Source organism: Cololabis saira, chromosome 21 (assembly GCF_033807715.1).
Source record: "Cololabis saira isolate AMF1-May2022 chromosome 21, fColSai1.1, whole genome shotgun sequence".
Classification (NCBI taxonomy): domain Eukaryota; kingdom Metazoa; phylum Chordata; class Actinopteri; order Beloniformes; family Belonidae; genus Cololabis; species Cololabis saira.
The window spans coordinates 13,218,441-13,233,435 of NC_084607.1; the positions used below are offsets into that span (position 1 = coordinate 13,218,441).

At 41.7% G+C, this 14,995-nt stretch overlaps 1 protein-coding gene across 2 annotated transcripts in view; it reads right to left on the reverse strand.

The window, feature by feature from the left end:
* The window catches only part of s1pr2 (sphingosine-1-phosphate receptor 2), a 15,217-nt gene extending 2,904 nt beyond the window's left edge, over positions 1–12,313 (reverse strand). Inside the window, exon 1 of one of the 2 annotated variants that reach the window (XM_061712286.1) lies at positions 11,906–12,313. The gene's annotated coding sequence lies outside the window, so the exon portion shown is untranslated. Of the gene's footprint in view, positions 1–4,288; positions 4,595–11,905 lie in introns of those variants that run through there. The other variant, XM_061712287.1, reaches the window with a different exon arrangement.
* Positions 12,314–14,995: the final 2,682 nt, after the last annotated feature.

A 14,995-nucleotide genomic window follows, 5' to 3' on the forward strand; every position in this document is an offset into this window, starting at 1 on the left:
CTCTGCTAACCTGGACGGCTGCAACAAATCTTGGCTTGAAAAAAGAAAAGAAATGAGTGGAAACTCAGCCTCGACCTCCTTGCTGTTCTGTTGGGCTTTGAATCAAAACCTGGGAGACTAAAAAAGATGAACAACAAGGACACAACGCCAGAAAGCGAGTATGCACGTGGAACAGTATCTGGATGCAAAGACAGGATTTAAAGACATCACTGTGATTTGCACACATATACACCAATTTATCAGAGTTCAAAATGAGCAGAAACATTTTTCTACACACATATATGCAGTTAATCGTGACAGAGTAGCAAATTATTTCCCTGTGTACAAGCAGGTTGGGCCCACAGCTGCCATTGGCTGCCTTCAAGAATCAGAACGCTGCTTCCTTAAGCAGGAAAACGAACAATGGTCTCCTTCAGTGTGGGTAGTATTGGCCTTCAGTTTTCATAATTGAGCAGCACACTTCCATTTGGCTGCTACCACTGTATCATGGTAGAAATGTATTTACAACTGAACACTCCCTTATCGAAGTGCCATCTCAGGGCGTCTCGTCTTCTCCCTATCCCTTTTATCTCCATAAAAAGACACAAATAGGAAGCTTGAGCTTGTGCACACGGCCAGCTGCCCCAGAGTAATTACGTTAGATCGCATTTTGAAAGCACAACGATTTTATCCATGGAAAAGTCTACCTCTCTGTCTCCTCAGCCTGCAAAAAGAAGCCACGCTGGCTCTGCTTTGTTTCATCTCTTTCTTCTCTCTGCTGCCAGGTCTTTGCTGGACAGCTCTCTTCCCATCTGTTGTGTAGACAACTCAAGGTCCTTGTCACCAAGGAGTCTCTGGCATCTGTTATCACAGGATTTCGCTGTGTGTGGGAAACCTGACAGGCTGGTTTGCCGACAGGACTCTCTTGTAGCGGCCCAGCCCTTCTACCTGCCATGTGCCATTCAGATGTCTCCACGGTGATTGGTCAACTGTAATGCAGACTTGTTGTAATGTAAACCTCCGCCTCTTTGTCAAAGTTGTGCCCTGCATTTCGACCAAGACACCTCTGCTACTCTCCAACAATAGATACTGACACAATGTCAAAAAGTGCTGTCACCAGTGGATCCTTGTCTAGGCTCATCCATAAAAGAGCAATAGATACATAAATAAATTCACAAAGTACATCAACTCTTCAAATATTGAGGGTAAATCTAATACTGAAAACATTAACAAAAGATAAAAGAGGTAAACATACTATTTAAAATTCTGACTTATATTTAAATGCAATTCACAAATTAAATAAAAATAAGGATTTGAATTAATGATAAAAAAAAATTCTAATGCACCACAGCTGTATTTTTATTTTTTTTGTATTAGCTGCACGTCTGCACATCACGGCAGTGTAACAAATGCACATTTATATAGCAGTCATAATTTTAAAATTTTAAAACTTGTTTTTCAGTTGTATTTAATACAACAGCTTTGTTCCATCGCAACTTGAATAGTGTGCAAATGCACTGCAGTTGGATTATGCGCTTTCACACTGCGGTGTAGGTGAAGGTGTAGCACGCTTACCGAAAAAAAACCCCGACCCAATATCCTGTCTGGATTTCACAGCAGCGCTCAAGCAAGTCTGAAGGTGATGAAAGAAGCAAGTGTGGACAGAAGGGTAAACACAGGCCACAGACAACAGGAGACAGAATATCTAATGGGAAGGTTTATAACGGTTTCTCTTTTTTGTGTGTTTCCTTTTTAATGCACCATTTGAGCATTTATGAACATGCTCAAACTGTGCATGATGAAATGCGTGCATTTTGAGTAATAAGTACATCATGAACCTTCTTGTTAGATTTCCTGTCTCAGGTCTCTGTTTCTCTTACACCATCGCTTTTTTATCCTCATTATTATTATCACAGCTATACCCAGTTTTAACAGCTACACCTTCCAAATTGTAACATGGCTGCAAACAGATTTGTCTGTATTTCTGTAGAGTTCAAAAGGTGATCGCCAAAAAGCTTGATGGCTACTGCTGAGAGTCGACTCCTTCCCTCTCCTGGACAGGGTAAAAGACAAGCTTCCCTTCGTCATCACTAGACAGACAGCTGCACAGAAGCCTCAGGTGTTTTCCCAGAAACACCTGATAAGCCCCAATTAGCAGAGCGTCTGTCTGGCAAGAACCAAAGCAGTGCTGCCCCTTTCCACTACCTACAACCTGTCACACATGAATTAAAACTGGCTCCCCTTTGACTGGGGGAGCGCACTTTAAAAAAAAGAGCTCCTAAAGTTTGATGCAAGTAAGATAAGCACATTTACACCTGTGTGTGTGCATTGTCAGTTACAATTTCCGACGATTGTTCTAGATTTTTTAGATAGATTTAGAGCAACGACAAAAGCAGTTTCCATTTTCATATAATCTTGCTTGGATGCAAATGTTTAAACTGTTTGCTCACTTAGAAGAATCACATGAGAAATACCGTGGAAAGAAACATCCTGTAACGCATTTTTCACCATCAGCCTTTCATCCTCTCTACACAGAACTTGAAGCAGTGGAAACCAATAATCGCCCGACTCAAGGCTTTTTTCTCTGTTGTCGTTTTTCTTCCTGTTGCACCAAAAAGGCAGTCGCACAAAGCAAAGGTGATCTTTGTTAAGACCATAACATAAAGACACTATTTACACATAATATTTACGTTTTTCCACATAAAGGGGATTTAATGTCTTCCTGCACCCACTACAATTTTTTTCTTCCATAACAGAGATTTCATCTGTCCTTTGTTTTATAAACCACGAGTCGAGTAATCCATCAGGAATACATTTCCTCTGGTGGGATTCGTTCTTTGCCTTTCAGATCTCAGCCGTTAATATCGAGGCTTGTCTTATCAGGAAGAGTGACGGAGTGGTTTCTGTAACGAGATCAGCCGACATTTTTCTTCTTGCTTCTCTGTTCCTGATGTCCATCACTCTGTTGCTGACCCGAAGGCGCTTTCACACAGCCAGGTCATTAATCCCCGATAACGCCTTGATTCCATGCACAGTGTTGGAGTGCTGAACATTTTGTGGGAACTCTTTTCCCCCTGCAGTAGGTAGTAACAGGGGAGACTTAGGGCAGACAAGATCTGTGTGTTAAATAATTGCGGAAAACCCTGCTCTTATCGACACGGCTTCCGTCACCGAGATGATTATATTTTGCAGCCTGTGTGAAATCACGCAATTATGCCATGCTGTCCCACTTCAATTGGTTCATGTGACCAAAAGTGAACAGCTGCAGTTTGATAAGCACAGTTTGTGTGTGTGTGTGTGTGTGTGTGTGTGTGTGTGTGTGTGTGTGTGTGTGTGTGTGTGTGTGTTTGTGTGTGTGTGTGTGTGTGTGTGAATATGGTGCAACTGCTGTTTGAAAAAGGTTTCAGTGACTCGCATGGTGAGTCGTCACATTAGAGATATTGCACCAAGCTGCAAACACTCGTTCTGCAGTAACTGGTGTCTTTTTTCCCCTCAAAACTACAACAAAAGATGTATATATTTACAGTGGAGGTGGGCAAACATTCAGAGCTTCTATCAATAGAATTAATCATGACAAACGCAGCAACAGTCAGAAACTTCCTCTGACCAAGAGTTGACATATGAGACACAAAGGAAAAAAAGGAAAGAAAATAACCGTTCAACCACAAAGGTTTTGCCTTATTCCAACAAGTTACAATTCTAATCGCTGATGACATATGTAACCCAATGAACACACAAATCCCTCCAGACAGGCCCTGTTTTCCCTCTAAAACCCTGCAGCTTTGTGCAGTCACACTGCATCCAGGAAACAGGGTGTTAGGACTGTGTCTGCTGGCAGGTGGCTGCACCGTCTCTCCGCTGCTCCATCCATCCCTGAGCCACAGGCATTTGGCTGTAACTTTTTTTACATAAGCACACCAGCACTATTGATCATTTGCAAGCAATTTCTAGGAAAAGGCACTCATGTTTCCAGCAGCAGGGATGAGGGAGACTCGTGTAGCTGCCGTGACATGACGGAATGGTATTGTGGTCCTTGAAATGACCCTGGTTCCCTGCATAGCTACACTCAGTTGGCACACTCTCTTCTTCACAAGGTAAACAAAACTAGAACCGTTTTTATTTTGTTCTACCTTCTTGAGCTTATCTGTATCTGTCTGCTTATCTCTGTTACATGCTACACTGCGGACAAGCTCACTGATAAAACTGCTTCCAAAAAAGAAATGAGAAGTACAGCGAACATTCTAACAAGAGTCGGTAACGCTTGAAATCAAAATACTCCTACTCGGTTACAAAATAGAAATCATCTTACCCCAAAGTAGAAACACCTTCAAGACCTCGATCTATCACTATTCACAATTCTGCATACTACATAAAATGAATATTTCAAAGATTTCCTCAGCTGTTGAGCTGTAGCGTAAATGAGTCACCTCTGCACGGTCTTATCTTTTTGTTTTGGTATCTGCACTTGCTTACTGATGTCTGCTTGACACCAGAATTTCAGTAGTAATATCCGGAGAGACAGAGAGGCTGCTGACACATTCTAGCTGTGATTTCCCTTGCACGCTGCATTTAACAGAAAAAAAAAGAAAAGAAAAAAGAGGGCTGGAAGAGTAGAAAACTAGTGAGAAAGTCATTTGGAGTGGCTCACAAGATCAGATAAACAAAAAAGTACATGGTGCACAAAGCAAAACCTCTTAAAATATCACATAGAGCCTTATTTCTGTTCACAGTTTCTAGCTTGGAGAGGAACTTAAATGCAGGAACAGTAAATTGGGAAAACACACAACGAAAAAAATGTCACGCTAACAAGCCAAACTAACACACAGATTACATCCTTTTTTATAGAACAATAGAGAAGTATTATTCTCAAACTTCTAGTTAAGCCAGTACCTGCATCATGGCATTAGATCCGAGTTAGGACCAAATGACTTCCCTTTCCCTGACCAATGAAACCATTCCTTCTCATATTTCTGCACTACAATCGCAGCTGCACATAGAAAACCTTCCTTTCTCTTTGTCTTTTACTATGCACACTCAGGCTTCACTAACGCTGCATATAATCTGCAAGACATGAGGGGAGTGGGTGTCCCCAATACACTGGGTTTCATCACATAATTAGGGATTAACCTTTTGCTCGTCAAACAGTTTGACAGTTTGGGCACAGTCTCTTCTGAGGGTTCCAATCTGTCAACACAGTTCTGTCTGAAACAAAAGCTGTTATTTAGTTTTTTACTCCACATTTGTTTGTGACTTATTATGCTGTATTCCCCTACAGTCATGTCATCTTTGCAACTTTGCAACGCTTTAGTTATTGCAGCTGTTTATATGCCGCGGGGTTCAGTGAGAGCAGATGAAAACAAAGGGCAGCAAAAAGAAGGGCATCATACAGCCTCAGGAACCATAACCCCTTTTCCCTATTCCCACCCCCACTCCTGTACACTCCACCCGACCGACTGGGGGGGGGGCGGGGGATCTCCAAAGGTGCCGCCTGAGAGGCATCTACTATAATACGTTCCCCCTCAGACCATTCCTGTCAACTAAAGTTTTCTTTCCAGATAATTCAAGCTTTTCTAATGCCCTGTTTTGCATATTTCCATTCCGTGCAGATCCCCGATATGCAGAGCCACATCATCTTCACTCCGACACCCCCTTCTCGCCTCATACATTTTAAACTTCAACCGCAGAGATCAAAAGACAGGACCACAAAGAGGCGATTAAACGCACATCAAGACAGATTTATTTAGCACACATCTGGAGCAGACATGTTCTCGTAGCCACCTATTAAAGACTTCATTAAAGCACATGCTGTGCAATCAGTTCTCCGTTGAAGTAACTCCAGAGTTCTGCACCATGAAACTACATTCTCAAACGATTTACAAATGTTACGGATTTTTCACGTAGCTTTATTTAATAGCTCCTTCCTAAGAACGTTAATATTCTGAAGCATTTTTTGCATTACCATGGTGTGCAGGATGTTGCTGCGATGTACAATACGGTCTTGAGGTTTTCTAAGCATGAGAATTTAGTTCTCAGAATTACATGCAACAGTGGGACAGAAGTTAACATTGCATAAAAGGTTAAGCTGCCAGATTTTGAGTGGGTTAAAGAGTGCTAGAGTGTTAACCACACACCGCCATTAATGGATGCAGGATTCCTTTCCATCGCATGGACCCCATATCAGTTCATATTTCATTTTAAGCTTTTGCCCATATGTCGGCGTGTGATGTGAGGAAAACGATGTTAGGTCAGGCAAGCCAAACCCGATGGCATTTCTGAGAACTGAATTACACTCAAGTTTCAGGCCCTCTCACACCTTCCCAGGTCTGTGTCTTTAGAGCGAGATCTCTCCTAATAAATGGCTTTCAACTCTCTTTAGCTATCTTTTGTTCTGACTCTGCTCCCATTCTGCTCTGCTGCTAAAACTTGAACTCCACCCCTTCTCATGTTCTCATGCTGTTAGGAAATCATGAGGATGCCGTGGGAGAGCTTGCAAGTATTAATTGCAAGGCAAGCCCATGAGCACAAAATACCACAACATACAGCATGTTGGCGGATGCGCATGCTTAGTGTTGCTGTGACTGCAAATCTCTCACGCTTATTTCACTGATGTTACGGTCACAGGACAGCAAGTAAAAACCAAATGCATACAGGAGGAAGAGAAGATGCTGGCAATGAAGCAAAAAATAACGATGAAAAATGATGACGTCTAGACAGCCTCGCTCGCAGGGGAACAAATCCACCCTGATTGCCCGCGCTTCATGCCCACTGATAAGATGATAACTTAATGGAGTCCTTCACCTCATCTCTTGATGGTCCATTATAGGAAAAGAAGCTGCTCTGACAACTCTGGCAGCTCTGACTACCCTGGCAAACGCTTCATTCACTAAACACAGCTCTGTTTTTGTTGAAAATCACGGTTGCCTGGAGAGGGAACACTGTTATGTCCACAGAGTCCACTCATACCCCAGTATTTTACACAGTTATGGAATTTATTGCTTCAAATAGTTGAGTTTGTTTTGTTTTTTTGTTTGTTTATTTATGTATTTTTTATAAACCAATCTGACTGTAGAACATTAAATGAAAAAAGAAAGTAAGCCAAGGTTATTTAAAGGGACCGGTACCCTGTTAATTTTGCTTACTGGAAATGATACGGATGTAAACGTAATTTAAAAATAAATCAATGAATAAATAACTTCACTTTTTACGCAGTTCTACAAAGACTTGTGTGGAGTTAGATTTGCAAAAATAGAACAGTTCAAAAGGTGACAGTGGCTTTTGTGTAGCTGTTTGGGGATATAATGCATCTACTTCACTTTGATTGTATGAAGTGACTCATCTAAAATGGACAAGTTTGAGCGGTTGTTATTTATGCAGAAGGCACGCACTCCTTCTCCATCCGTCATTTCAAACAGAGCTGTCTGGCCTCCATCTTGACCCGGCTTGTGTGTGACTGTTGGTTTTGTCTATCATGTCTTTAAACTTAAGACTTTTAAGCAGAAGCCTTTGCTTGATAAGCGGTCTTAATGTATTTTAGGTAGACATTTGGTTGTGTATTTATTATCTAGCACTTATTAGAAAAACAAGGACTTAGAGAGCTCATGAAAATGAAAGATTAAGTAAACTTTTGGTTCCAACCAAATAAATGGGCTTAGCAGGCGCTTGCTGGCTGCACGAGGCAATTCAAAATCCAAGAAAACTATTTCCAGATTACTTCTAAGTCTGGGGAGGGGTGTTGAAGTAATCCTGTTGAGTTTTCCAGCTGCACAAACAATGCTGACTGGATAACAAAGACTTCCAATAGGGAAGAAAAAGGAGGAGGAGGTGGTCTCCACAAACCACAGCATCTTCATATGTACCTGCTCCAGGATCGCCCAAGAGTGAGCTCTGGAAATGACCAGAAAACAGGAAACCACGACATGACCACACTGATTAAGCTGCCACTAGAACAGACAGTGTGAAGTTGTTCCCACCCAGGTCATAAATCACTGTACAATCTAAACAGAGGTTGCAAAGTGCTGCAGATCCCATCCAAAGCCACAGCGGCAACCAGAACCCCTGTATTCAGTCTACTTGTCATTGTCTTTGAAAGATGTAAAATGTTCTTAAAGAGCAATGTCACACTTTAATAAAAAAAAAATTCCAATTAATTAAGATCATTCCTGCATGAGTTCAAACCAGCCGTTCTTTGGAACTCGGGCAGCTTGGAGCTTGAAATGTGAGAGAAGAAGAACAGACGTCCTCACGCCAGAAAGCATTAGGAAATCCTGGCATGCTGCTACAAGCATCAGTGTACGGTCATGGAGGGGGGTGAGGGGGTGGTCTCACGGTTTGTCCAAGTCCCTCAAGTGAAAAAAAGGGATGTAACAGGAGACTTTAAAGCAGAGAGGTTTTGTTCAAAATGTATAACACTTACAAAAAATACCTAAAGCCACTTTGTCTACACAAAATATTAATTCATGGACATTTTATTCACATTAAGACGGATAAATCAAGCAAGCATACATGTCTATATCTGTATCTGTCAGCAGAGAACAAGCAGATCTTTTTCAGTTGTGTTTTTAGCATTTTAATATAAGTTGCCATATTGATATCTTTAATCCGAGACACTCCCAGGTCTTGGCTCTGAATCAGAAAGCTACGCGTTGTCAACTGTGTGTTGTGACTTGCACTTCAGCAGCTTGCGAACAGAAGGCGTTTATTTTTCTCCAGCTGCCACACCCAGGGAAAAGTGTTTTGGATTTTTTTTTCTCCAAACGGAGTACCAGCTAACACTGAGCTCATCGAACTAGCTGTCCAGAACCTTTTATAATATCAAAGAGACCCCCCCCCCCCATTTGGGTCATTTTCCACAGGCACTTTTCTGCATTCAAGTATGTATTGACCTGTGACTGGCTTCATTTAAAAGAACAAAGTGCCTCCGGCAGGCCGCTTCTCTGATCTTCCAGTGTTGTTACCCATCTGATCTGGCTGAATAAAGCAGCAAACACACATAACAAAAGCTAAGTTGGCCTCCCCAAGAAAAAGCTCCTGATAAACAGACCGCTCCCAGGCCTGAGCTGTAATAAGAGCATCCTTCGGGGATCTACACACCACCCACCATCCGTTCCTGTCTTCAACCCCCAAGTGACCTCGTCCACAAAAAAAATAGTCCCACAAAACTAGTTCCCACCGCTGAATTGCCATTAATTTATTTATCCATCCATGCATTTATACGTCCGTTTATTTATTGAACTCATCCATTTGTCTTCACTTCTCACGCTATCCCTGGCGGTCCCCATTGAGAGGGGTCCAGTTACAACAGTATCATTCTAAATGAAAATAGGGCCACTGAGCACAGCGAGCAGCACGGATCCTGAACTCATGAGGTAATGGGCTGCTGGTCTCCCTGAGTTCTAACATAAAGATTTTAAAGCGTCTCTAAAGAGACTGCTAAGACTAATAACATGTGTGCTTTATGCCTGTGACAGACTGTGCGTGCCTGGAGCTTTGGGATATCTGGCCAAAACGTTAAAGCTGTTCGCAGCGCTCTCTGGTTTGTGTTGCCAAGGCCAAGGACGGTGATTGAAGAAGCTTGACAGCAGTCCTGCCTGGTGGGGTGGCTGGTGCTTCTCAGCTCCATGTGCTCAAATGAAACAAACACTGATGGACGGGCGGATGCATCATGCACTGTCTACACCCGGTTATACAGGTGGGTCAGTAGGTGGTCATGCATGCCTAAAACAAACTGAGCTGCTCTTGCACAACACTTACATCAATGACTGTTGACAGGCCCTTCAACACTAGATAGTCTTGTCCTAACTCCGTTGACCATGCTTCCTCTTCACCCCCGACTCTTGATCTTATCACGGTAAGATCTTTGGTGGTTTTAATTCAACACGCTTTGCAACTTCCGGGCATGGTTGAATATGTTTTTTCTTAGTACCTCCGCAGGATCGTTAGATAACAGAGGATATCTTCACACATCTTGGCAGTTTGAAACAGCCTGCTAACGAGTGCAGCACTGTGCAAACTGAACCAGATCAGACACAGGATAGAGGAGACTGTTGTTTCCCCTTTCCAGGGCAATAAACACTAGCTCCTCTATCTTATCAACTTATCACACCATGACCTGAGGATTCTCCCAGAAAGCCTACTGGATTCCTGACACCTATGCATCCTGAAGGATTTACACCACTGAAAAAAATAAAAACAATAAATATGTGACCTTAAAGATGCCTGCCGGCAAAATTGAAACCCGGTTCCACAATGCAACTTTATTGTCATTGCACATGTTAAAGTACAGGGCAACGGAATGCAGTTAGCATCTAACCGGAAGTGCTTGCGCAGTGAAATAAACACAATGTACAGCATATACACACACATATATATATGTATATATATATATATATATATATATATATATATATATATATATATATATATATATATATATATATATATATATATATATATATATATATATATATATATATATATATAAATGTATATATGTATATAAAAATATGTACGTACACAGTGCAGATTAATAAATACTGTTGTTATAAGGTGCAGGTCAGACTTCTCTGTAAAGTATCTGCAGGTTATCATATAAATATAGGCCTATGCAAATTCAAACTGTGTGCTGTGTTTGTTTGTTTTTTTCCTCCCCCAGAATGTACCTATCTTTTACCAGTCCAGTTTCAGTAAGTCACTGCTTTCAGAAGCCCTGAGCATGGCTTCCTCTGAGAAAACCCAGTTTCCAAACAAACCCCATCAGATTAACTCTTGCACGCCGGGCATAATGGGGGCTTTTGTCTTATTAATACATCCTCTCATCACAATGCCTTCTTTAGAGTGACGGATGAACAAGCCTCAACAACGTCGGAGGGGTCAGGGAGGGGGGTGAGGGTGGTGGTGATGGTGGTGGTGATGGTGGGGGGCACAGCAGGCTGCGCAACGGCTCCAAGGAGCTGTGAACGTCCGTGCGCCCGCTGTGCGCGCAACTCATCAACCAGCAAACACACTGTCTGCACATGATGCGCTGTTAATATTTAACAGCAGCAGTGTTATCCATTAAAACACATGCTGTCTAACAGGAGCAGATGTCCCCTGGGAGCCAAACACCGACTCAAGTTTTAATGCCAGCAAGTAAAAGTAAAAGTTTTTTTTTGTGTTTCACTCATAGTGACATGTACAGTCTTATTTGCTCAGGTGTCAATATAATATAAGTTGTAAAAACAATATCCCATGCACACTCACACACACTAATTTTTTGTCTTTATTCTTTATTATTTATATATTGCATTATTAGTTTGCCATCACTTTTGTGTAGTTTTACTTTCTGTTTTTTTGTATGTTAATCTTGACATGAAATTTTAATATCTTCAGTGGATGCTTCAAATAAGCCCATGGGTGTTTTGCCTCTTCCTGCACCAATAGTGTTTATCATTGATATGTCCTGTATATTTTTTTAAAACTGTGCAAAACAATAAACTAAACAAAAAACTAAGAAGGGGAGGCGGTATTACTTAAATGTGGGCAATCATTCTGTCATGATGCTTCTGGGTGAGTCAAGTCAAGATCACTACAAGGGTTTTAACGTCATTGGGATTTTCCGTTTTGCCCTCCACGCGTGTCAGATAGTGTGAGGGAACCTCGTGGAGTTTGGCAAAATTAAATCATTTAACCGTGAAGCCCAGTTAAACCTGAATTATGGTCCTGCGTTAAATCGACGCAGAGCCTACGCCGTAGAATACGCGGCGACGCGCACCCTACGCCGTAGGCTCTGCGTTGGTGTAACGCGGAACCATAAATCAGGTTTTAGTCGTTTCATGAGACCAGACGGATATTTCCAGTACCGGTGCGCGTCACGCAAATCCTTTTGTTGGGGTTGGCTGCAGCACATGCTGTTACTCTAACAATAGTCTGGGAAGGTGTTATAACTTACCCCATGAGAGATATAACAGCTTGTTAGAGCAGTGGAACAGGGCGCTCCGGCAAATATTTGTCTCCAAACGTCCTCACATGTGTTCACGCCGGGTTTTCCGTGGTCGGGGCTGTCCTCTGTCTGCTTCAGGGGGTCAGGAACGCATGCGATGACAATCAAAACTTTGCTGGAGGAGTGAGTTTGGAAAGTCTCCTATTCAGGGGTAAATCCATCGTTCTTCTCCTGCGCGTCACCGGACTCCAAACTGCGAGCGGTGCCGGTCCAAGAGACGCAGACGAGAGAGTAGAAAAAGAGCGCACTTTCTCCTCCGTCCTCCGCCGTTCTCATCCAGCAGTCCTTCCGATTGTCCTCCTGCTCGCTGGGAACAACAGCTCCACGGGACTGTGGAGGCGCGCACACAATAGACGCTCACACACATGCACACACACGCCAGAGAGAGAGAGGGAGAGAGGGAGAGAGACGGCGTGGGGTGTGTGCAAGGGAGTAGGTTTGGTCTCAACATTGGTAGGGACGATATAACAGCATAACCTGCATGCAGGGGCGAAAATCCCGGGGGGGGACAGGGGGGACAAGTCCCCCCCCCATTAGTAAAGCTGTCCCCCCCTAGAATAATTTGAGACAGAATTAATAATTTTGGAACAATGCAGTAGTATTTAGTATTGATGCACCAAAAGGAAAATTTGTGGCCGAAACCGAAATCGAAAATAATAATAAACAGTAAAATCTCATTACACTTAAAACAAGAGTCATCACCAGAAAAATAACTTGTTATTTGACAATTTTCACCTGTTTCAAGTAAATTTTCTCTTGAAATAAGTAGAAAAATCTGCCAGTGCGACAAGATTTATCTTATAAGCAAAACAATCTTGTTCCACTGGGAGATTTTTCTACTTATTTTAAGTGAAAATCTACTTGAAACAAGTGAAAATTGTTGTTTTTTTTTTTCCAGTAATGAGTCTTGTTTTAAGTGTAATGAGATTTTTTTTAACTAAAAATGAGACATTTTAGACATTTTAACTAGAAATAAGACAAATATTCTTGTTAAGATTTTGGGTTTTGCAGTGTATTATGTCAGATGTGCTGTATTATTGCCACCTTCCACCTAATACCATTGTTTTGTATTACTCTAAGAAAGGTCTTCTGCCTGTTTGCGAGATAGAGTTGAAAATGTCAAAATCGCTTTATTAAAGGAAGGCTAAAACTTTTATTCCTTGTCCCCCCCTGGATTTATTCTCTAAAATTTTACTGTTTATTGTCCCCCCCAACTATGAAACGGGATTTTCGCCCCTGCCTGCATGTACACTTTTTGCTGGGGACGGGACATTAATAAGACCAAACAGATTGGGTGAACGGGGGTCAGGGCTACATTTGTCACGAATATGAACCTTGATGAAATTGATAGGCTAAATTATCAATGCAAAATAAATCTGTATTGACTTATACTAACTTTCATGTGTATTGGTTAACCTGATACACGGTTCGATTCAAACCTTTGTTTTCAAGAACTACTTCCAGAATATTCCAGGATGCAATTTAAATTGCAATATTTGAACATAACTTAAATTATACATACACAATAAATACAAACTTATTAATAATCTCTTAACTACTACTTGACCTATATATGGAACTACATGTTAGCCTACATTGTCCTTCACCACAAGAGTAATACATTGCTTTAAAATAATTAACTTAATAACTGTAGGGTAAATTTTATCCTTACAACAATTGGGAAGACAATCTAAATTACCTATATATCTGAACTCATTATATAATTCAAATAAGTTTCAAATAAGGTTGCTTAAAAGTTGGTGGGGAAATTGGCAATTTGAGCCTCCTGAAAAGTTGGTAGTGTTATGTCCCTACCGTCCCTATGCAAACCTACGCCCTTGGGTGTGTGTGTGTGTGTGTGTGTGTGTGTGTGTGTGTGTGTGTGTGTGTGTGTGTGTGTGTGTGTGTGTGTGTGTGTGTGTGTGTGTGTGTGTGTGTGTGTGTGTGTGTGTGTGTGTGTGTGTGTGTGTGTGTGTGTGTGTGTGTGTGTGTGTGTGGAAACGTCACGTGTCCATAAAGAGTATAGCGATTATCACCGTGGACACATAACAGCGATGGAGATTTGTGAAATGAAATTTGGAAAATACCGTTTAAGCCCTGTTTTTGGTAGGTTTTCCCCTCTTTGCAGCGCACAAATGAAGTCCAGATGTTGCACCACTTCACTTCCTCTTCTCCAGCAGATCCCAACACGAATCAGGGTGTGCACATTTCAACTCATCCCGGTGTTCTGCCAATTTCTGCTGCTTTGCCAAGAAATGCTACCTAATGGTTTTCTACCTTTGTAAAGCTACAGTTTTACTGTGTTTGACTCCCTATAGCCCACTTCCTTTCCCCCTCAAGTGGTCTTTGTCGCTTATTCATTGTAAATAAGAATATATTCTTAATGACCTGGTTAAATAAAGGCCAATGACTGAATGAATATCAAATAAAACGATAGAATTGTTGTTTTTTTTCTCTTTATCGTATACTGTTCACAAAGTGTAATGCAATTCATGTCATGGATGGTGTATTTTGAAGGATCAAATACTCAACATCCCATATTATCAATTTTACATCGTGCAAGAAATCATGGACGTGCCAATCAAACTTTGAAAATCCACTATGCGCATGCGCAGAACCACAAAGTAGCATTTCTCCACAGGTAGCAAGGATCGACAGAACACCGGCTCGGGTTTTCTGGTAGCAATGGCCATGACAGTGACAATATGCTTTGCTCTCCTTGGCTTTTTTTTTTTTTTTTTAAACCGTCTTTTATTTCTTGATCAGTTTCTGATGAATGAGCTGCGGTTTTTCCACAATTCCTCCCCTTTTATTGCTCTGTAGGTGTAATAAGAAGGGTGAGGTGGATGTCAGTCATGGCTTGTTAGTCATCAGGGCTGTGTCTAACCAGGCCAGGTGTTGATCCCAGTGAAAGAGCCTCTATCCAACCCCAGAGGAGGTAATAATGTCTTCACAGTCATTATCTTGAAAGCCAAAGTCATCCCAAGTGGGTATGATGTCATGTGTCTGTGAAAAGCAGGAGCTTCGTACTGTTTTTAT